Source organism: Equus caballus, chromosome 27 (genome assembly GCF_041296265.1).
Source record: "Equus caballus isolate H_3958 breed thoroughbred chromosome 27, TB-T2T, whole genome shotgun sequence".
Taxonomy (NCBI): Eukaryota; Metazoa; Chordata; class Mammalia; order Perissodactyla; family Equidae; genus Equus; species Equus caballus.
The window spans coordinates 57,144,622-57,166,511 of record NC_091710.1 but is presented as its reverse complement, the minus strand read 5'-3'; the positions used below and the strand labels follow the sequence as shown (position 1 = coordinate 57,166,511).

Here is a 21,890-nt window from a genome sequence, read left to right as displayed (position 1 = left end):
CATTCCCATCGAACTCATGGCCAACAGCATTATAGCTCACCCCTCAACAAAGCTCAGCCAACACGTGTTTTCTCCGTCAGGCACCTCGCAGCCTTCCTGTGCTTAGGAGCACCAGGCAGCACTTCAGCACTAGGCTTGAGGGCCGTTTTAAACAGCAAAATCACCAATAAAAAGAACTAAAATGCAAAACATGCACTGGACAGACCGTGATAAGGACACTTGTTTACAGCTCGGGAGCTGAGAGAGGAAGGCGGAGCGGGCCTTGCTTGACCTCAGCGGGGAATGTGTGTGTTGGCAACTCAAATTTTTTTGTGCAAACGACTCTAATGGGGTATTGATTTGGGGGTTCCACATAAATTGTAGTGAATGGGTGAATTCCCACACACGACCCCCAATAGTGAGGATGGACCGTTTGCCCAGGCCCCCCCTGGTCTGCACATCTAGGGTTGCTGGGTGCTCCTCACCTTACTGACCAGCTCCTGGGGTGATTTCCTCGTGACTCCCCTAGTGTCCCACTGGACCTCTGCCCTTCAGGAAATCCTCAAGGTTTCTGCACAATTGGGTGAATTCTTTCTTAATTTTTAGCGCTGTTCTTTAAGAAATTTTAACATGATATCTGGTGGTTTTGGGAGGGAGAAGGTGTGCGAGGAACCATCTCTTCTGTTGATTCTTCATTCCCAGAGCGACCGCCTTGTTCAGACACTCCCCAGTTTTCTCTGGTTGAGGTTTCCGTCTGAATGGGCTCCTCCTGTGGTCTCAGAGCCCTCTCTTTATCCTTCATGTTACCGCCGGATGCTCTCTGAAAAGAACAGGCCCCAGCACACTGTTCCCTTGTTTAAAATCCTTCACCAGCTCCCAACCTCCAGGAGGAGGGCTGAGGCTCCTTGGCATGACATGCAAGGCTCTCCCTCTAAGCCCTGCCCAGTTCTGCAGCCACGTCCCCCTGATGTTCAGCTCCCCTCCAGCCTCCCGTCCTCCCTCCCAGACCGATCACATCTGTCTCTAGCCCCCAGGACCTCCTTCCCTCTGCCAACCGCCTCAGGGTTTTAATGCTTCCCACTTGGTTGGCGAACACCTTCTTGTCTTCAGAACACAGGTCAGCGGTCCCTTTGTCGATGAAGCCTTCCCCAACTGCCAATAGCTGTCTGCACGTACTGTCTTGAACTTAAAATTCGCTTCCATTGGAACACCAGTATCACTTTCTTCTTCTATAAATTTTTATTGAGGAAAAGTTTACATGCAATAAAATGGACAGCTATGAAATCCTCAGTTCAGGGAGTTTTGACAGTTGTACATAATCATGTAACCACCACCCAAAACATGATAGAGAATATCCCCTCACCCCAGGGGCTTCCTTTGTACCCACTTCCAGGAAGTCACCCCCAACAAGTCTCCAGAGGCAATGGCTTTCTGATTCTTTTACTGCAGTTCCCTACTCTGGAAAACAAAATGGATTTGTATGATGTGCATTTTTTTGTGTTTGGTCCTTTCACTTGACACAGTGTCCGAGATTTGTTCACGTTGTTGCACGTATCAGTGGTGTGTCTCCTTCTGTTGCTGGTCAGTGACCATTGTACGAATATGCGTACACCACGATCTTGTTTATCTCTTCTCCTGCTGATGACTCCCGGGTTGTTACCAGCTTTTGGCTTTCGTGAATAAGGCAAGTCTTTTTATGGGTGTATGTTTTCATTTCTCTTGCGTAAGGACCTGGGAGTGGAATTGCTGGGCTGTACATGTAGGTTTAACTTCGTAAGAAATTTGTGCACAGTCCTCTGTTGTGGTTGTTTCTTTTCTGTCCCCCCCCAGCAATGAATGAGAGGGCTCCACATCCTCACCAACATTTGGAGCTCATATTCCTTATGGTTTTAATCATCCCGGGGGCCCTGTCACGAGTCCACGTGGTTGTTTCTATTCCAGTCTCTTGTCTCTTATCTCCAAGACTTTCCAAGCAGGAACTGGGTCCAATTTTTCCTCCAACTCCATTCCCAGCTTCATCCTTGGGGCCTTGCAGTGGTGCGTACCCAACACCAAGCAATCAATAGATACTTGTTTCTTTTGACACCAAAGGTTAATGTTTGTTGATAGGCTTCTCACTGGATATTTTCCTAGAATCTTGGGGGTTTGTTGTGTGTTCTGACCTTGGATTTCAAGCGACTGGAGGCAGCTTGATGTATGTTGGAATTAGGAGGTTCCTGGAGGTGCCCCATGTTACCCCTTGCTTGTGTCACCCACTCGCAGGCCAACATTAAGTGTTGCCCCATTTTGGGTGGGCTGGTTTCCTCCCTCTGAACACAGGGATCCTTTGGGGAGCTGACACTGAAGCCTCTCTCCATGTTCCAGCTCATCCTGGACCCATTTCTCTGCTCCCGTCCCCTGATAAGCACGGTATTGCTTAGTGAGTGTGGACGCAGGAGGAACTGGAGACTGAAGGGGCACAAGGTTTGTTTACATGTGTGTGCTTGGCTCGTGGGGCAGAGGAGGCAGGAGAGCAGAAGTCATGTGTCAAAGAGTCCAGTCGAAGAGTCCAGGCCTTTGGGGTCAGAGGCGGCAGAGTAGGAGAATTAGGTGTATCTGACACTGGCTGAGCTGGGAGCTCGAAAATAGGTAGGAAGTGCGCAAATTCAGCTTACTTCACATTTTCTTTGGGGCTGGCTCTGTGTACCTCACAAAGTCAGCGTGATGACAAGGCATACTTTGCAAAAATGCATTTTGCTAACTATGCATATCAAATAGTCGATATTAACTGTGAACTCACTTTGGGTTATTAAAAGGGCTTAAATATTGTGAATTAATGCTATCATTACAGTACTTGGATAAGCATTTCTCTTTGCCTTAATTAAAGCTGCTGCGATGCTCACACAGAAGCACGTTGCGAAAACTGCCCTTTCCAATGACGTTTTTAAACTTTTACAAGAGGTGCACTTTTTAAAGGGGCTCCTCCCCCGGTTCTTTGCCGGATCTCATCTGCTCAGCATGGCCAGATCAGTCTTCTGATCAAGTCGTTATTCTCAGACTCCAGATGCTCTGGACCTGTGTGAGGATTTTGTGTAATGGTGTCTAAAAAAGTTCCTGGGCTGTTGCAGTGTGTTAAAGATGTTCAGAGACAGTCTCTTTAAAGACGAGAAGGCAGTTTTGGGAGAGGAGTGAAGTCCTATAATGTCACTTAGTGTTGACACTGGAAGGGGAATCAGCTGGACACAGGAGCTCTTTGCACACTGAGTTCTGACAGTTGAACATCACTCTGCAGCCGCCACCCCAGGATCCACTTACCTGCTCGCACAGTGCAGTGGCCTCCGTCTGCTGAGAATGGAGACCAAGCCTCCCAGCTGGGCTGGGCTTGTCATCCTGCTGCCTCAGGACAGTGAGATTGGTGTGACAAGGTGCCTAGCTTGGTGTCCACAAGAAACCTGTGTGTGCACATGTGTGTGTGCACCTGTGCAGGTGTGCATATGCCTGTGTGTATGTTCACCTGTGCATATGCAGGTGTGTGTACCTGTGCAGTTATGCGTATGCCTGTGTGTGTGTTCACCTGTGCATATGCGTGTGTGTTTACCCATGCAGGTGTGCATGTACATGTGTGCACCTATGCAGGTGTGCATATGCATGTGTGTGCACCTGTGCAGGTGTGCATACGCATGTGTGTGTGCTTGGTGTGCAGGTTGGTGTATGTGTGCCTGTTTGTGTGCACGCACGTGTGTTTTCTCAGAGTGGGTTGTGCAGGTGGGGGTTGGCACATTTGTTGACAAGACTGAGATGAATGTCCTGAGTCCCATAAGTGGGATCATTTCTTTCTCCACCCACGTGGCCTGGGTCCCTGCCTACAGCCTCCCTTGCTTTGCTCTGCCACACTCTCTTCCTGGGTGACCTCCTATCTTCTCGTCACCCACCTGAGCCTGATGTCCCTGCAGAGGCTGGCTCGCCATTCAGGACTCTCTCGAGTCCTTTCGATGTCAGCTCTTCTCCAAACAGCCCGTCTGCTTTCCTCCCTGTCCTTGGACCACACCACCCAGACAAACTGACCGTAGAGGGTGGCATTGGGCACCACCTCTTCTGGGCAGTTTCTTCTCACCTCACAGAATTCTGGGAACTTGTTTCGTTGTGAATTTGCATAGTTCTGACCCATAGTACGCAGCCATTGAGCAGTAATTATTATTAATACGTCTTTATTGAATTAATGAAGCCTTTTAAGAAAATGATCTAGCAAAGGGCATCTCCAAGAGGAAATAGTTTGAAGAATTTACCAGTGGGTCTTGCCTTGATTTCTAGCTGCCTTCTATCTCCTTTGTAAAGAGAAACTGGGGAATATTGGGGCTTGCATAAGACCTCACGGGCCCTAGTCTTGTGCAGAACTCTGCAGGCTGCGGCCCTTGTGTAAGTGGAATGGAAAGTGAACGCTTCGGGAGGTTGTGTGTTGGTTAAAGGAGGAAAGTGAGTGGTGACAGTTGCAGAGCGCTGACGGGATGGCTCCCTGCGTGTCCCCGCGGCGCTGGGTCTCTCCCGTGCTGCTGCTGTGGGCGGCGCGGCCTGCTGAGCGCTGGGGTTGCTTCAGTGGCTTGTGGAGCATCTGCTTCCGCTGGGAAACGGGTTCTCTGGGTGGACGGCTGTGGTCAGCCCACGGTGCCCTCCCCTCTCCAACAAGGCAACTTTCTACTCACTTTGATTAAACAAAAAAGTTCACAGTGCTTACCTTCTGGGAGTTTAAATGTGTCACCCCCCTCTGAGGTCTCTGCTTGGATCGTGTGTGCTGCTGAGGGCCCCCCTGTAGTGTTCCGGGCTGCCTCCACGAGCGGCCTCTCTGGGAGCTGCGTGTGCTTCAGTCGGGTCCACGTGGGCCAGGTTGCTGGGCTGGTGTGCCGTCCTGCAGCGGGCACCTGGTGAGATCTTGTCAGAGCCTCGGAACCTCGGCTCAGCTCCCTTCCGGTCTCCTGCCGTCCTTCCACGGTGGACTCCTTCCACGGTGTCCTCTCCATACCCCATACCTCCTTCCTCAGCTGAAGGCCCGTGACCTCTTCTCCACGCTGATGGTGTCTGTATTTCTTTCTCCTGCTCTGGGGTCGCATCGGCCACATTTTCCTCATCTGCTCCTCTGCTTTGGTTGTGTGATGGTGACCGACGAGGAGAGTTGCCCTACCTATGTCTTGTTTTCAGCCCTTACCACGTGTCCAGCTCTGTCTTATACACTGGGGTGCATGTCTGGATGAGGTGTGGCCACTGTCAGAGCTCACAGCCAATGAAAGCTGGTTTCTCAATTTTTTTATTGTTACCCCTCGAAGAAGCCTTTTTAGATATTTCTCCCTCATTGTCCCCTGCTCCCATGAACTTTTAATAGCGGAGATAAACTGTCTATCAGTTATATACTGTGGCTCTTTGGTAGCTCACAAACCATGTAATATGTAAGATAGAGTCAACCCTCTGGAACCAATTTTCACCCCCTGGGGCCGGTACAGCTGCCCATGAGATAAGTGAGCAAAGAGCTAACACATAGGCAACTGCAAACAGAGACTAAATCCAGTTAACGGTGTTGGGTCCAGGTGTGGTTCTAATTTTAAATACAGACAGTTCAGGAAAAGGAGAAATGTGTGGGATTGAGAGAGGTGGACGTGGCACAATGGAAAAGGCAGGATTTGCTGGGACTTCGAATGCTTTGTAGGGTTTGAGGAGGTGAGAAGAGGCAAGAGGGAGGCAGAGAGAAAGTGGACGTTGGAACAGCGTGTGGGAGGGGTCTTCAGAAGGCCATCAGGCAGGACGAGTGTGACGGCTTGTGTGTCCATCAGGGTTCTCGTGGCCACTGGGGAGCTTTCCGTCCCGTGTGGGGGTTGTGTCCATTCCCGGGGATTTTGGGATAATGCCAGAGGGCGTGGCCCTGTGCAGTGGACTGTGGACCTGGGCGGGCCTGGGTGGCGTGCCCTGCCTAGAACCATTGGCCAGCACAGCTCTGTGTGGGCGACCTTGGATGTGTGCTCACGCTGGACCCCCAGGAGGGAATGTGGAAAGTGCTAGAATGTCATCTTCCACACCCTCAGCAACGTTGTCTGGCATTTTCCTTCTTGCCTCCCAGATCCACCGAGAGCTCCACCCTGACCCCCATGCTGACCCTCACCCTCCCTTCTTGACTTTGCATCCATTCTCCTTTGTCCAGACATTCTGAGCTGTGTCACGTCGTCCCCGCCCCCCCACCCCCCACCCCGCATCACGTTCGGGGACCTCAGATCCCTCCCCAGAGGGGCTCTAATCTGACCTTTCACTGTTCAGAAACGGGTCAGTGCGTCCCCACTCTCTTAAAGTCAAATCCAGATTTCTCAGCCTGCACTCAAGTGTCTCCGTGATCTTGGGCAAAGTGGCCTCTCCTCTTCCTTTTTCCTGCTGGATCTCGTGCACCGTATGCTGCAGCTGAACGCCATCACTGGCTGTCCCTCAGACTCGCTCGCACTTCTGTGGCTCCCCGGGCGTTCATCCCCAGACACTGTGTTCACCTCCCATCGGTTTCTGCTCAAATGCCACCAACCCACATAGACCTTTCCATGTTTCTCCAGCACAGAATAATTTCTTCCAATCTAGAATCCATATTTTATCTGTACCTCTCTTTGTAGAATTATGGTATTTTTCTTATATTGTAGTTGTTTTTACTCATGGTTCATCCCTTGCTATAGAGACTGTAAACCCTATAAAAAGTGACATCTACATCTGATTTGTTTTTATAACTTCTGCACACATAATCTTTTCTCCAATATTTATTGATTGAAAGTGAGGGGAGCTTTCAGGCCGTCTCGAGTTCAGCTGACTCATGTAGATGAGGACATGGGAGCCCAGGAAAGCTCGGGGATGGCTCCAGACTCAGGGCTGACTCAGACATTGCAAGGGGGTGGCTGGAGAGGAGGATTATGTAATGTGCACGTTCAGGATTTTGGTTTTTAAGTTAGTTGTCAGTTCTTTCCTGTATAAAACTCAAAACACAATACTGCTAGCATCAAGAGGCTGTTTCAATGTATCAGCCTTCCCTGGAATGTAGAGATGCTTGAGCCAAAGGGACTTTTTTCTGTTTTAGCCAGAGAAGTGTATTCCCCTGAATTTTACATTCCCACTCTGCAATACTTATGCTAAAAATTATGAGCATAATGAATGAGCACATTGTATTTGTACTGCTCTATTGATTGGAAATTAACATTTTGCTAACGCTGGGAAGGAAATACAATTCAAGGGCTTTCAACAGAAAATTGAAGTCGAATTATAGACAAAAAGATGTATCCATTAAATGCATTCAGCTTACAGCTCTAATGTGAGTTTAAAGCTGCCTTTTTCTTATTAAGTTAGGAAAGGGTGTGTATTGTGAATTTAAAAGGCAGCCAGAGGGATGTTGGTTCAGAATAAGAAACAAGCGTCTCTACATCATAGGCGATTGGAGGCCAGATCATGCTGTGCGGGGCCCTGTAGAGTTCCTGTCGCAGAAATCTGTAAAAGGAAGAGAAGGAGTCGCATACTTGCTTTAATAGATTGTTGAATTCCCAGAGATCAGAGCTCTTCTAGAGGATTCCTTGAAGTCTATTTTGGTTCTGTGATTCTGGGATTTTTAAGGAAGCTGCATTCCTTTTTATCTTCTTAGATGTTGTAAGTTCCACGAGAGGGAAGCTATAATGGACTGTGGCCTGTTCCACGATGAGTCCATGTTCTCTGTCGCACCTGGGAGCTGGGGCGGACTGCACATGTCTTTCTGTTTCAGAGCAGATCCCAGGGTGGCTGAGCCTCTGATAGCCTGGGTCTTGTCAGGGTTGTGGGGACAGAAGGAAGGGTGGACATATTACAGCTTGTGCTGTGTTCTGGAATTGCCAGTCTGTGGTCATTTGAGGAAACTAACACTGGCTTGGCAGCCCAGAGTTTTGCCAGGAAAGTTATAACATGAGAATACCTGAAGTGCAAAGTTCATCCTTTCCTTCTTTATTCCCCAAGATGTTTGAAACTTTCTGATAATGTTTTCACACTGATTCAGCTTCGGTCATCCAGGAAGGGCACTGACGATCCCCTGCTAATTTATAGCAGCTTCCCTTTTTAAAGCTCCAGCTACTCAGGTGAGCAGTTGACAGGGGAGGGACTCGGCCTGGGTGAACGGCAGGTGCGCAGTTTCTTCTTTCCTTTTATGCCCCAGAATGAAGGTGTTCACCAGGTTGCGTTGTGGTGGGGATCTGAGAACAGGGAAACCCCGCTCTCCCCGTCCTCCTCAGCCCTCCCTCACTTCTGCGGGGCAGGTTCTGGTTCCGGGGGAGCTGTTTCTGCGATGGGTCGTGGACGGCCAGGGCCTTTGCTGAGTTGGGGGAGCTGGGACATTCTTCACCAAGTGCTGTGGGCACGTTTTCCCGTCCTACTCGACTCTCGCCTTCTCTAAAGAGTTTCCCTGAAATGCTGACCCAGACCCGGGTCCCGGTGATTCCTGACTTGCAGGAGGGTCGTGTTCGAGTGTCTTTAATGTTAAGTTGTGTTGAACTCTCCAACCACCTGTAGTTTCTAAGGTTTGAGAAGTTTCTGTGCTGTGACTTTTAAATTGTAGTTTCCAGTGTCCTGTGTACCACTCTGGGTTAATCTTCCCTTGTTTCCTTGGGCATGATCCAGGCTGGGAACCTAACCAGCACTTGTTATCATGTTTCTGTGGGAAACTGAATTCAGCTTTCAACCTGGACTGTCAGTTCCTGCTGGGTTTTCCCTTCTAGCTCTTCCATTTTGAAGAAGAAAAAGGCAGAATGCTGTATTTTGCTAATTTCCTTTGCGTATGATCTTTGCCAAGACTGTTTGGAAACCCCGTGGAAAGCTGGTTGGAAGGTGCTACCTCAGGACCAGAAGATGCCGGCAGCATTTCACTGTGACGGACCTGCGGCTCCCTCCTTTAGCAGGCTCCATCGGCTTGTAAGTGAAAGGTCTCAGCTCATGGTGGTCACACGTGCACAGGATTCTGTGGGATCACGAAGTTGGAAGTGGTGCCAGAGAGCTCAGACCATGTTGTTTGGGTGTGGACTCTCGCCCGGCCTCAAGGTCTTGTGGCTTCTCTCAGTGGCCCTCTCCACGTGGTAGCCCGCGGTACCTGTAGCCTTACACTGTCCTCATGGTCGTTCCCAGTCATTCCAGCAGTAGCCAAACCAGTGACTGTCCTTGGATCAGTGAGTGCTGTGTGCATCTCTGGACTGGTCACCACACCCGGGGATGGACTGCAGGGGTCGGTCAGGTCTGGACCACATGTCCACCCTGAAGCAGGGCAGATCCTCTTAAGGACTGAGAGGGAGGTGGACCCCAAAGGGAGGTTAAGGCAAGACCAGAGGGAGAAGAAGAGATGCTCCACAGGCAGAGACAATGAATAAATGTATGAACAGTTTTTGCCTTCTTAGTGTTTGCTATGGCTCCTGCTAAAACTTTAGATGCTGGAGTTGAAAGTCACGGCTGGCTCCGTTTTCTTTCTTTTAGGCACTTTTTATGCAGTTCAGAGACATCGTGATTAAACAGCTTTGCTTTCTGCAGCCGTTTCAGTGAGGCGCAGGCTTCCTACCCCCCTGCAGTTTTAAATGTTACGTCACTCTTCTCCTTGAAGAGGTTATATAAATGAGAGGCCAGTCTTTAACGAGCAAATGTTATTCCTGTTGTGAAGTGACTAGGGCACACAGGAGCGAGACTGGAAGGAGCGATGAGCAGTGTGCTTGATTGCCGTGCTGTGAGCTGGGACTGTGTGAGCCCGCGGCTCCCCCGGCGAGGAGGTGTCTGAGGGTACCGTGTGCATCCACATTGACCCTGCGTCTCCTGCCTCGGATGGAGACCCTCAGACAACTCTTGAGAATTACAGCAGCTTCTTCAGATGTCGGCTTCTTCATACGCTCTTGTTTTGGGGTTCTACTTCCTTCGAGAGTCCTTAGTTAGCTCAAGTTCTCCCAGTGGGGGGGTAGCACAGAATATTCACGGGTCTCCTCGGGTCTGGTATGAAGGGAAGATATTCTCATTCTCTCTGTTTCATTTGTCAAAAGCCCGAGGAATGAGATTACAGCTAACGTGTGTATCAGTTTTCTGTACAATCTCTGATTGCCTTTTCCCCATAACCAAAAGGCAGTTTCTCAGCTCTCTCTCTTCCCCGTGGCTCTCTTCCCTTTGAACTTAAAGCTGCTTTTGAAATGAGGAGCACGGTGGCTAACGGGAAGTTGAGGGAAATAAAGGCATGTGGAGAAGCTGGGAGGGGAGCCAAGAACTGGGTTCTGTTAGAACATGAAGTAGAGAGCAGATGGGTAACTGACTAGGCAACTTCGAGTCTTAAGCGATTGTAGCTTGAAGTCAGATCTGAGCTGGAGTCCTGGCCTTGGCTCCTGTCCTGGTATTGCTTTTTGCTAATGCATCTCAGCTTCACCTATCCAGTGATGGATAGACTTCTATCTCATGTTGTTGTGAAGCTTACAGAAGATTTGGTGCTTTCTGTGTTGTTCATGAACCATGTGTTGGTTGAATGTTCTATATTGATGACGTGCTTGTGTATGTGCATCTTGGGTGGGAGAAGGTGTGAGATCAGTGTCTGCATATAGATCTTCAGGGGAGGCCTGTGTGTGATGCCCAGATAAGTGATGGTGTATTTTACTGGAAAAGGAGAAACCCAAAGTCTAAGGTGTGTGGGTTATGTTCATCTCCTGTGATGATCAGAATATGTCCTGGGTCTGCTGAGACCAGAGAGGGCCCTTTCACTCCTGAGAGAGGGAGTAGGCCCCTGGGAGGGAGCTTCGCCTAGGAAGGGGACTGTAGCACCAGAAAGGACTGGGAATGAGGTCCCCCCTCCTTGCCAGAAGAAAACCACAGGGAGCTGCCAATTAGGACCTGTGCCTTCAGGGCGGCCCAGGCAGAGGGAACTTGTGAGCTGCCTTCAGGTGGATCCCCCGGGTGTGATGGTGGTCATCACATGAGCCTTCAGCCTACCCAGGGTGGGTGACGGGGTAGGAGGTGGTGTTGGCCGGAGTGGAGGTGTACAGGCTCTCCCTAGGCCAACCTGCCGGCTGATGGTCCACCATTTATTTCCAGTAGATATTTACTGAACCCTGGATCTTTTAATAGCAGACTAACCGTTCCTCTTTGAGAGAAATACCTAATTTACCCCATAATAACATTTGTACTTAATACTTAGCTACTTAGTACCTTTCAAAATGGTACCTTTCAAATGCCACTAGAATTTCTTCTTTGCGTTTTGTTTGTTCTTTCTATGTCATCATGTGGGCCCATGTCCACTGGTTTACTGTTGAAATACCCTTAATCATAGTGTGCAAATAGCTGTTTTCGCCTGTGGCTGTTTCTCACCATTTGAAATTTTGCCTAGTAGTTTTTTAATTTTCTTTTGACCCTTTATTTTGGTCTAAATTTTTACTGCTAAGAAAATATCTGCATCAATGACTTGCTGAGAGTAAGTATGCACTCTTCTCTCTCACACCGTTTTTGTGTGTGGCTTATGTCATGCAGCCCAGATAGTTTAGGCATTTCCAGTTTCTCTCTTCATGGCATGATCCTGTCTAGTTTAAGTGGCTACTTGGTGGTATAACATTAGAAAAAGGACATAAGATTACGATGAAAGTTCTTTTGTCGTGAGTTAGAAGGTGTCTACCAATGTGAGTTAACTTGACTGACATCAGTGAAAGATTGAGTTGTCATGTGAATATACCTGCTTAATATGAAATAACTGGCTGCCTGAATATCTTCCTCAGCCAGTCTCAGAAAGCGGCCGCTACCAGCGGAAAGAAATACCGTAATTCTTCGGGCACATAGGAGAGGTTATCTGGATTTCTTCCGCCATCGTCTTGTGTTCTGCACAGACTTTGTCACGGGAAGAGCTGCTCCGTTGTGCATCTGCCTTGAGCAGCGCCTGCCCTCGCTCCAGCTGCCTTTGGTTTCTGAGGCCCTGGACTCCAGTCTGGACTCCTCCCTTGTGGGCTTCCATCTGCAACTGACGTTTGTGGCAAAACTCTTCCTGTCGGTGGAGATCAGTCCTGCTGAACTGGGGTTAAGCCTGATCCACTCGCAAATGCTTTTAAACCTACCTACTTGTGACCTGTCAGCCATCTCTGAGTGTCCCTTCTGCCTGCTCTCCTCTCTCTGTGGATCGTGAGGACTCCCCTCACGATCTGACGCCCCCCCCCCCATCTCCGTCTCTAACCTCTGTCTTCAATTCCTCCAGTTTACTGATTCTTGCAACACTTGATGATTCAATATTGTTCAAAATGCGTTTTGTACTGAAATGCTGTTTATTATCTTTGTAGTCATTAACTAAAATATTAAGCAAAATATAGAGTAACTTAATGGGTACACACCATTACACATCTTACGCTAATGGCAGTGCGATGATTATAAAACAGTTGCAAATATGAAGTTGTGAATGGCTAAAGCTCCGATAATTGGGTTTCACACATAGCTCTTTGCCACCTATTGTTTTTGAAGTACATTCTGTAAATGAAGCTTCATTACTCTGCCAATTGCTTTTCTATAATCCTTATTTATCACATCACAATTTTCCATAACCTTTGTTTACTAAACATATTTGTTACTATTTTCAACATGATAATCAACCCCAAAAAGGTATAATTGAGTTTTCTTGTCCACTTTGTTTCTTAGTGATTTCTTAAACTGAGGACAGAGTAAGAAAGAGCTCCTGGTGATTTGTGAGTCGTTTCCTAATATCATCATGCAGTTGGTTGTCTGCTATGCCGACATATGCCAGCACTCAGTTCCCGTTCGAAACATTTCTAGTGTTTATAATGCAGTTACGTCACATAGGGACACATGTTTAAATGTAATAGCAGAGCTCAATTAGATGATCTTTTGTTAATATAGTCGTGCATTGCTTAAGGACAGGGATTCACTCTGAGAAATGCATCGTTAGGCAATTTCATCATTGCGCCAACATCATAGAGTGCACTTCCACAAACCTAGAGGGCATAGCCTACTGCACACCTAGCCAAATGGTACTGATCTTATGGGACCATCATCGTGTATGCGGTCTGTCATTGACTGAAATGTTGTTATTTGGTGCATGGCTGTAATGACATCTAGAGGTAGCCTCAGAATTGGGTCTTCTGCTATAATATCTATGGACAAAGAAGAGCTTTACGGAGGAGGTGAACTTGAAGCTGTAAGCTTGGACGGCGACAGGATGCAAGATGTTGGGGTTATCATCAAACTTTCATCTCTGCTCTCTTGATGAGGATGCTGATGTCTGTTTGAATGTCCACAGCACCACCACTGCCCCATCCCCACGTGTCCCCGTGCAGCCTAGGATGTTGGAGAAAGCTAGAGCTCCATCACGTGGCCATGGATTTGCGTTTGCGGTGGACGTGTACTGACTCAAGCCTTTGAAACTGGAGAATGGGTTTCTGAGACAGAGGTTTCCTAATCAGCTTTACCATTAAGCTTCGATCATGGGATTCAAGGTGAAGAGATGGAAATAAACCAAGCACTGGGCATCACTGGGCCAGGGAATCAGACCAACTCCCAGGCTCTGGACTGTGCGTCTGTGTGAGCCAATAGCTCGCCTTTACCGTTGAGTGAGTTTGAGTTGGTTTTTCTGTTGCCTGCCACCAAACACAATGTGATTGCTGTGAGGTGGAGTTCTGCGAGGGTGTGGGGCAGCAGTGCCTGCAGACTCCTCCCAGAATGTGTGTTGGTCAAGGTTCCCCAGAGAAACAGAACCAGTAGGAGTGTATCTATAGCTATATTTCCATCGTGAGAAAGGTTGATTGGTTTATTGCAAGGAATTGGCTCACTCGATTGTGGGGGCTGCAGGTCTGAAATCTGCAGACAAGCCGGCAGGCTGGAGACCCAGGGAAGACTTGCTGTTGCAGCTGGAGTCCGAAGCCCATCTGGAGATGAAGCCACAGCCCACCGTGCCACATGGTGGTGTGCATGCTTGTCCTGTGCTGTGTCATCTCAATGTGGACAACTGCCGTGGAGGGTGCTGGGAGATGACACTTAGTAATACTCTGTGTCCTGCCTCCCCCACGCTGACTTTCTCCTCCTGCCTCACTCTCTGCCTGCCCCAAGGGTCTCACGGCGCCCCCCTCAGCCTTCTTCCCGCAGAGGAATGAGAAGTTGGAGAAAGGGTAGCTGAGTTGGTAGTAGGAGGAATCAGGTGCATGGGAGACGAGGAAGAATCAACTTGTGGCGGAGAAGATGTGGTGTCATTAGAGAAGCGGGTTAGGGATGGTTTCTTTAGCTGATAATGAGAAGCCTGTGACATTTCAATTAAATCTATAATTATGGAGTAATATGTTATAAACAAACAGGTAAAAACAGATGGCATTAAATCAACTCCACATCCTTGCATTTGGTGCTGAGGAGATTTCATCAAAGTGTTGATAAAGATGGGGATAACAGGTTATCAATCGGAAGACGTACGTGAATACATGAGCTAAGTTCCTAAACTGGGTTGAAAATCAGATCAAAATTAGGACCTTCAGCTTCCGAGTACAGGAAAAACTGAGTTGAAGGCACATAGTGATTATGCTAACATGCCTGTAGTAAAATTCCTTTTAAAACATGATGATTAAACTTACTGGTGCCTCTGGATATGTCGATGTATTTAACTACTTCATCAGAGGATCTCTCATTCTCTGAACATGGGAGCTTGCTGTTAAACGAGGGCCGTCAGTGTCGTGCCTGGAGGAGAAATGCTAGTACTTACCTGGCTTGATAAACTGTTGAGTCCGTTATTTTCAAATTGTCCCTTTTCTGTGTGTACTTTCTGGCGGGGTTTTTGACGTAAGTGTATGATATTTAGAAGAGTTGGATCAGTCAAGGTGTGTGCACACCTCTCTGAACAGGTTCTATTTCCTGTGTCTGTGAACTTGGGGAAGGTGGTAAATTCAGGCTCGTTGGAGAATAGGGATGGTGCTGGCCCTGGCTGCAGGGACCAAGCGAGAGACGGCTGATCTCTGTGTATCACGTGAGTGACAAAAAGGTAGATCACATGTGGAGTTTTCATGTTGCTCAGTATGCTTTGCAGCCACCCCTTCTCGGCTAGAATAGATGCTCTTATTTTTGTATTACCTTGACTCAAGATTAGCTTTCAACCAACGAAATACAACTTGACATTTCCTCATTTTCTCGTCTTATTAAAGATCAGGGCAGCAAACAGATTGTTCTTCTTATCACATAGATGTCATAATGGTTTATATTCCTTTTTAAAAGGGAAAAAGAAGAAGCTGAGATGTTTTGGGATGGTCAGTTAAAATATTTATGAATATCGTAAAGTGGACATGGACTGTTTGGTGTTTCTATGCATTGTATGTGAGGTAACTGGGGAAATACTATTTTGTGATTTGGAAAGTAGATTCCCATAATGTTATCTTATTTTTCTTTTATTAGGGAAAAGGCCCTAAGTAGAATATAAATATGAACCACGCTCTGCTTGGCATTCTTGAAGCCTGTGTCTGTGTTAAATTTCTTCAGACCTATTATTTCCTTTTCAGCACTGAGGAATAAAAATGGAAAGTTAAATTTACATTAAAGTTACACAGTGCAGTTTTGAAGGAGATCGAGGGCCTAAAGCCCTCCTGGATGCTGCTGACTGGGCCTCCTCTGGGGCAGCTCCACTGCTGGACATTTTCCCTCTGGGACCAGCAGGGGCTTGGGGGGTGGAGCAAACAGCCTCCCCTCCCCAGCTCCGCATACTGGGAAGAGCCTACAAATCTGAGAGCCCGCCTTCCTTCACGGATTGAGGGGTCCACATTTTTCCAGCTAATCAAGAATGAGGTGCCTGTCATCCACTCAGCAGCTGCCTCCCTGTCACCTTGCTGGAGCCCCAGAAGGAGGACTCCTCGCTGCTTTGAGCATGAGGGCTGAGGATGGAGAGGTGATGGAAAATAGGCCATCTAAAGGCAGCCATCACTTGAAAGAGAAAACACACTGCATAATAAAAGGTGACCTCCTATTAAAATAAATTTAAAGGAGAAATCAGAAGAGAACTTAGAAAAAGATTTAAAGTGTCCTGGAAAGGAGATTTCAAATTTCATCTGTAAAGGAAGAGTGGGATGCCATGAAAAAGGAAGAATTTTAGAGCAAGAATTTAGTTGTGTTTCCTCTTCAAATCAATAGCAAATGGATGTTGCCAACACCTGGATTAGTATAATTGAACTAGGTAACTGGCCCAGGGCGCATAGTGCACAGGATCTGAATGCAGGCATTTGGCTCCAGAGACTGTGTTTGTAACATTCATTGAGCTCTTAAGATGTTTCCATCAATGTTCTGAGGACTTTACATGAATAATTCACTTAATCCTTCCAACTGTCTAATGGAGTAGGTCCATTCCACACATCAGGAAATGGGCATGGAGAGGTTATATAACTTATGTTCTGAGGATGTGTTACTAGGAAATACTGGATCCTGGATTCAGACCTCTGCTTCAGATACCATGCTGTGTGGAACACCTATAAAGCAAGAATAGAAAATTATTTAAAAGGACCAATTAGAAATATTCTAAAAATTAGAGCCCTGGAAATTAAAACTCAGTAGATATTCACAGACCAGACATAACTGAAAAAAATTAGTGAACTGGAAGACCAAGCTGAAGAAATTTCCTGGTATTAAGCACAAAAAGATAGAGAGAGAACATGAGAAAGGACAGTTGACAATGCAGTGGGGTAGATCTGAAAGGCAAAAAAAAAAAAAAAAAAAAATGCATCTAATAGAAGCCAAAGAAAGAGATAATAGAGACAAAGGTGGTGAATCAATGTTTATAATAGAATGGCTGATAATTCCCCAAAATTGAGGAAAATTTTTTTCAGATTGAAAACTTCTACGACCTACGAGGCTGGAATAAAGACAGACACGGTGCATGTCCCGATGCATCTTTGTAGAACACCACAGTGACAGAGTGAAGACAGACCTGAGAGACCTGGTCAAGAAAGCAGAAGCTGCTTGTAGATAAGAGATGTCTCAACAGCAACAGTAGGTGCCTGAAGGTATCTACTGAGTGTCTTGAATTCCATACCTAGTCTATCATTCAGTATTGAGGAAGAAATAAAGACATTTTTGGATGTACAAAGACTTAGAAAGTTTACCACACAGAGACCATGTTGAAATCAGAACAAAAAGATATTTTTGAGCATGAGGAAAATGAACCCAGAAGGATGCTGGCAAAGGGGTCAAAGATATGTTTCCAAGTGGCGTTCATTTGAGAATAAGTAGTGCGCCTTCCTTTGTTTCGTAAGCACCTATACTCGGATCCGCAGAACAGTGGTATCGGAGCCGATGGTGTGGGGACGGGAGGGGAGCTTGGAAGAAAATGAGCGTGGACTGAGGTTCCTCTTTTGTTCAGAAGAATGCTAAAGATACTGATTAATTAATGGCTTTGCTAGAAAAGTATATGTATAATTGCATAAGTTAAAACTTATGTAAAATATAGAGTAGAGGAGTGAAAATCCTAGATAAGACAGTAAAGCAGAAAAATAGTACAAAGGAAAACATTAAATTAAACATGAACTATTGGGACAAAATAAGTTCCAGTTTATTCATAATCAAAATAAGCATGAACAGGCAAAACTTAAACATTAAAAACAGACTCTCAGATTGGACTAATTACAACATCGAGTCCTGTGATGTTTAAAAGAACATGCAAAAAACATACTCAGAATAGACAAACTTGTGGTGAGATTAATAAAGAAAATAAAGAGAAAAATCAAGAACATAAAGAATTAGGGATGAAAAATGTGAAAGAATCAGAGAGAATAAAGTTAAAAGAACCATATGATAATCTGTAGGAATTTCTGACAGGAAATTTGAGAATCAAGATGAAATAATTTGTTTTCTTGGTGAATATAAGTGACATAAATCGATTGAACAAAAGTTAGAAAATATGAGTTGACCAGTAACCATGGAAAAGTTAAAATTTTTCATAGATGTACTTTTATGAAAGGCATGAGCTCAGTGGTTTTATAGGTAAATTGTACATAAACTTTTAGGAATCGATAGTTCCATATTATCTAAACTATTTCAAAGTAAGAAACATCCTTTTTTTTTTTTTTGGTGAGGAAGATTAGTCCTAAGCTAACATATGTGCTGATCTTCCTCTACTTTGTCTGTGGGATGCCCCCACAGCATGGCTGATGAGTGGAGCAGATCTGCACAGGGATCTAAACCTGCAAACCCAGGCCACCGAATAGGAGCGAGGGAACTTTAACTACTCAGCCCTGGGGCTGGCCACTGAAACATCCCCCTCTTTTAGTGAATAATTCCAAAACTTGATAATATAGCAGAAAAATGCTTATTTCAGTTAAGAATATACATATAAATTTTCTAAACAAAATATTAGCAAATTGAATTGAGCTGTATATTAAATATGACCAAGTAAGCTTTGTTCCATAAATGCAAGATTATTTCATTAATAGGACCTTCATTGCAGTAATGCATAAGAGGAGCATGTTAAAAGAGAAAACACACATATGGTTACATCAATAGTTACTGAAAGACCTTGAAACAATCAAGCAGCCATTTATGAGAAAATGCTAGATGAACAAGTAATGGCAAGAAATTTCCTTAACATGGTAGAATATAACCCGAAACCCCACAGCAGGCGTAGTGGGAACTGGGGAAAGACTGAAATACGGAACAAAGCAGCGAGGCCAGAATGGTCACTATGAGTCCATGTTATTCTGGGGTCTCTAGTTAAGATTACATGGGAAAACAAAAAGAGATAAGATATTAGAAATTGAGACGTTTTGTGTGGAAAATGGAAAAGACGATACGAAATCTGTTAGATGCAGGAACATGATTGCGTAGAACGAATACAAGGTCAGTAAATAAAAAGCATTAACTGTGTCGTATGCGATAAAGTCGTGGCAAAATAGGTCCATTCTCAGAAACCACAAACCTAGAGAAGACCTGGGGGTGAAACAGGAAGGTGTCAGATCTGTAGGAAAAACTATAAATACTGGGAAAGGCTGTGACACATCACCACGTACTCGGTGTGGAGAGAGATGTGAATGCAAACAGCATTAAACTGCGTTCACATGAGTAAAACGTGTCACTTGCCTTCAGGGGGGTGTATGTGTCTCTGTACCTGTGTGTGTGTCTGGGTGTGCGTGTGTGTGTCCGTGCACGTGTGTCCATGTGTGTCTGTGTCTCTGTGTGTCTGTGTGTGTCCGTGTGAGTGTGTCTCTGTGTGTGTCCCTGTGTGTCTGGGTGTGAGTGTGTCCGTGTGCATGTGCGTGTGTCCATATGTGTGTCTGTGTGTCTGTGTGTGTGTCTGTCTGTGTCTGTGTGTGATGTAACTTTAGTCAGAATCCTGCTCAGAGGGCAGTGAAGGTGAGGAGAGGGAGTTGATTAAGGGATAATAAGGTGAACTTAGAAAAATAAATTCAGAAGATTGTCCAATGAAATGTTTTAAAGAAAATCTGAATGGTGGGAGTTCTGCTCTCCTAGAGAGCTAAGGCCACGGGAGGTGAAGGGGTCTGTAGGACAGGCTTTTTCGTATGAGTGGCATTTTCAAGTTGGTGGAGAAAACATGGGTTATTTGGTAAGTTTTCTGGAACAATTGGTTAGCTGTTGAAGAGAAAATAAAATTAACTTCTTCACAACTCAAAAAAGTTTCAAACATTAAAGATCTAATCATTAAAAATAGTTATAGAAGTACTAAAAGACAATTTAATAGAATATATTTTTTAAATACTGGAATTGGGAAGATCTTTGTGATTACAGGAGCTATTAAGGAAAGAACTGACAGCTTTGGAAACAAATAATCTGAAACCCATCTAAATTGTTGAAAGACACCATTGACGAAGTTAACACATGTATGTCAGAGACAGAAAACATTTGCAACCTACAGAGCAGGCAAATGGTCTGGAATGTATAGAGAGATACTAGATAGTGATTAAAAAGTTTATCCCCCAAAAGAAGTAGGGTAATCTGTGAACTCAGAAATACATTTAGGCTGTAATTAACAAGACAGGAAACAAGTGTTGGAGAGGATGTGGAGAGAAGGGAACCCTCGTACACGGCTGGTGGGAGTGCAAACTGGTGCAGTCACTATGGAAAACAGTGTGGAGATTTCTCAGAAAATTAAGAATAGATCTACCATATGATCCAGCTGTTCCACTGCTGGGTATTTATCCAAAGAACTTGAAAACACAAAGGCTTAAAGATACTTGCACCCCTATGTTCATTGCAGCATTATACACAATAGCCAAGACTTGGAAGCAACCTAGGTGCCCATCAAGTGACGAATGGATAAAGAAGATGTGGTATTTATACACAATAGAATACTACTCAGCCATAAGAAATGATGAAATCCAGCCATTTGTGACAACATGGATGGACCTTGAGGGTATTATGCTAAGTGAAATAAGTCAGAGGGAGAAAGACAAATACTGTATGATCTCACTTATAAGTAGGCGATAGAAACAACGACAAACAAACATATCGCAATGGAGATTGGATTGGTGGTTACCAGAGGGGAAGGGGGGAGGGCAAAATGGTGATTAGGCTCACATGTGAGGGGATGGACTATAATTAGTTTTTGAGTGGTGAACATGATGTAATCTGCACAGAATTCCAAGTATATTATGATGAAAGCTATATAATGTTATAACCCAATGTTACTGCAATTTAAAAAAAATAAATTAAAAAATACATTTGATCAATAATTATGTTCAAAGATCCTCAAACTCTGTGAAAACAGAAACTTTTTCACCAGAGGCATAAACAAAAAACTGATAAGTGGCGTGTAAATTGGTACAAATGTTTTGGCAGCGTTTTGGACTAATAATGTGCATATCCTTCGACCCAGTCATTCTACTTCTAGAATCTATTCTGCACAAACACGCTGGGAAGTGTGCAGAGATGTGTGTAGAATTGTTAGCAACTGGGAAGAATTGGGAGCCACCCCAGGGCCCAAGAGGAAGGGGTTTGTAGGGTCAGCTATGAGTCTGCAGGGCGAGAGACAGTACTGGGGGGTTCTGTCTGTGCTGATGTGGAGAAGTCTCCGTGTGGTGAGTGAACGATGAGAGCACAGAGCAGGGTGTCGGCTCAGGAAAGGCAGAGGGTTTGGGCAGTAAATGCCATGACAGAAACACAGTTTAGGCCGACAGTCCGCACAGATGTACGTTAACTGGTTACTGGAAACCAAGGGCGGGTTTTCAGTTTGCGTGCTTTCTTATAATATTTGCCGAGTGTGCTTGCAGAAATACAAAACAGCTGACTTCCGTACCTTATTAGGATGTCCGTTTAAAAGGAAGTACGTGGCGTTTAGTAACATGATGAGATGGACGCTTGGTCAGAGACTTTGGTGAGAAACAAAGTTTTCAGGAGATGGTCTGCAACACCCAGCGCTTCTGGCCGTCGGGACATTAATGCAGCCCGACCCCAGTTCCTGAGGGCCCCGTACAGTGTAGGTAGGTGAGCCTTTCGTGGTCACACCAGCTCAGGTGGAAAAAAAGCACGCGTATTTTTCCAGCATGATGTTGTAAGCAAACCTCCTCGAAAACCTCTTGTTCCTGTGTCATCTGATTCATTTTGGGGAGCAATAGCCGTTTCATATATTAGTAAGCAATGAAAAAAGGAACAGAGAATTTTATAATTTATCGAAATACACGTACTAGCGCCGCTTTTCTTAAAAAACTGCCACTCAGTTTTATCTAGGTAGAGCACTTCTTTTTCCACTGGAAGGAAAACGATCAATTATTAATACTCCCTGGTACTGTGCTTTGGTTTCCTGAAATCTGCCTGGTTCTTTGCAGAACTAGTCTAAGTTTGCAAATCCTGTTTCTATCCTCAGGTTATACGGGGAATCGTAAGCGCTGATGTAAAGTATGGTTTCATTATTTCTCTTTGGTTGAATATTTTGAAGTTGTGAAACTTATTATCATAATTTCAAACCCTGCTTGAAAGTGGAAATATTTTTCGTA

The 21,890-nt window shown here is 45.5% G+C and overlaps 1 protein-coding gene and 1 long non-coding RNA gene across 11 annotated transcripts in view; one reads left to right on the top strand and one right to left on the bottom strand.

Annotated features, from left to right (window-relative positions):
* DLGAP2 (DLG associated protein 2) overlaps positions 1–21,890 on the top strand; it is an 823,185-nt gene that overhangs the window by 72,095 nt on the left and 729,200 nt on the right. The gene's annotated exons all lie outside the window — the stretch shown is intronic.
* The window catches only part of LOC111770952 (uncharacterized), a 76,625-nt gene continuing 70,924 nt past the window's right edge, over positions 16,190–21,890 (bottom strand). Inside the window, exon 3 of the long non-coding RNA XR_002804449.2 lies at positions 16,190–16,418. This is a non-coding gene — a long non-coding RNA (uncharacterized lncRNA). The remainder of the gene's footprint in view (positions 16,419–21,890) is intronic.